The sequence below is a fragment of the Eumetopias jubatus genome, unplaced genomic scaffold (assembly GCF_037043125.1).
Source record: "Eumetopias jubatus isolate StellerSeaLion01/CBP00866 unplaced genomic scaffold, mEumJub1_p1.0 scaffold_2, whole genome shotgun sequence".
Taxonomy (NCBI): domain Eukaryota; kingdom Metazoa; phylum Chordata; class Mammalia; order Carnivora; family Otariidae; genus Eumetopias; species Eumetopias jubatus.
The window spans coordinates 137138019-137139795 of record NW_028274808.1 but is presented as its reverse complement, the minus strand read 5'-3'; the positions used below and the strand labels follow the sequence as shown (position 1 = coordinate 137139795).

Genomic DNA, 1777 nt, shown 5'->3' with positions numbered 1-1777 from the left:
TCCCACAGAGCTTGCCAGGTCCACTGAGCGTCAGCCAAGGTCAGGTAAATTTACATAAATAACTGAATCAATGCTGATGCAACCCTTTTCATATGTTCCTGTCACTGTTCAGAGTAAAAATACGTATATTAGCTAATTTTCAAAATTGTCATTTTATTTATTTATTTTTACTTAGAAAACTCCACTTATTGACTTCCAAATCTGATAAAACTAAGAGCTCTGCACAAGTGCTTTAAGAGAACTTTGACCTTTTCCCCAGTGCTCTGCTCCCTGAAATGAGCTTGTTTTTCTTTCTGGAGCCTCTGGATCTGTTTTCTGAGATGCTAAGAGGACTTCACGCTCCTGTTTCCTTTAGGGTCTCTCAGCGTTTGTGATCATCATGGGATGCACAGGGAAAAAGCCAGAAAGACCCAGAAGCTTCTCCACATGCTTAGAGAAGTGTGCCCCAGAGCCGCCAGGTGGAGAGCATTGATTTTCTCTCCATGATGGTTGCCCGGCGGATCATAAGAGCCCAGCCGCTCCACAAAACAGCCATCCCTGGGACAACTGTTGTGAGCAGCCCCAATGTGGCAAAAGGCCGGATGGCACAGCCAATCAGGGCAAGGCGGATGGCTAAGTGGCCTCCGTGTCAGGCCTTGCGGTGCAGAGGGGAGCTGGACCGCAGTGCGGCCAGCCTGACCTGGGGCGTGTGGTGGGTCGGGGAGCCTTGGGGCACCTGGCCAGCCACACAGACCAGCTCTGTGGCCTTGGGTAGCCTGGGCAGCCAGGCAGATGGATGCGGAGAAGTCCACACTGCTAGACGGTGGGCCTCACCTCTCCACGACCCAAGCCCTAGCATACATTGTCATTTTTTTGTTATGTTCAGTTAGCCAGTATATAGTACATCATTAGTTTTTGATGTAGTGTTCAACCATTTATTAATCATTTTAAAGTTAGAAGATTTTGATGATAAAGGGGAAAAAACACCAAAGATATAATGTAGGTCTACCGCAATACAATTACACAAATTAGCAAAGATACCAAAACTAGCACCTGGAATTGTTGGGCTACATCTAAGAGAAACGCATTTTTAAGAAAATAAGGATTTTAACACAAATGCACTCTTGTCTCCAGCCTTAGGACAAATCTGTAGGGTATTATTTTGAGCTATCAGCTGAGTTATTTTTTTCTTCTCTCTCTCTTTCATATAATAATTATTGAGAATTCATATAGTGATTGAGACACTGTAAAAGAACGAATAGCAACAACAAAAGCTATCATGACTTTGCATCCCCAATGTGTCCTGAAAGCCAAAGGTAGCAGTAGAAATTGTCACTGGATAATAAGTCCCAAACTATAACTCTATGGGATTCTTTACAAGTTTGACATTGAATTGACTGTTAATAGAAGGAAACTTTTAGAGGGGAAAATAGTGTAAGAATTAATACATCAGGAAGTAAGGATGTATAATTTTCATAGCTTATGCTCCAGAAGGTCAATACTTTAATTCAATCAAGACTATAACATCACTTTTTCTTTTTAAAGATTTTATTCATTTATTTGAGAGAGCACAAGCAGAGGAAAGAGGCAGAGGGAGAAGCAACTCCCGGCCAAGTAGGGAGCCTGATGCAGGGCTCGATCCCAGAACCCTGGGACCATGACCTGAGCTGAAGGCAGATGCTTAATCAACTGAGACACGAGGCGCCCCTAGAATGTCACTTTGAAACATACTAGCATCCTCAGGCAAGGACATGGCAAAGTACTTTACAAAAGATTCAGCAATAATAATCCACCAATA

The 1777-nt window shown here is 43.1% G+C and overlaps 1 pseudogene; it reads right to left on the bottom strand.

Annotated features, from left to right (window-relative positions):
- Positions 1–210: 210 nt before the first annotated feature.
- On the bottom strand, positions 211–838 carry LOC148164901 (small ribosomal subunit protein bS16m pseudogene; annotated as a pseudogene).
- Positions 839–1777: the final 939 nt, after the last annotated feature.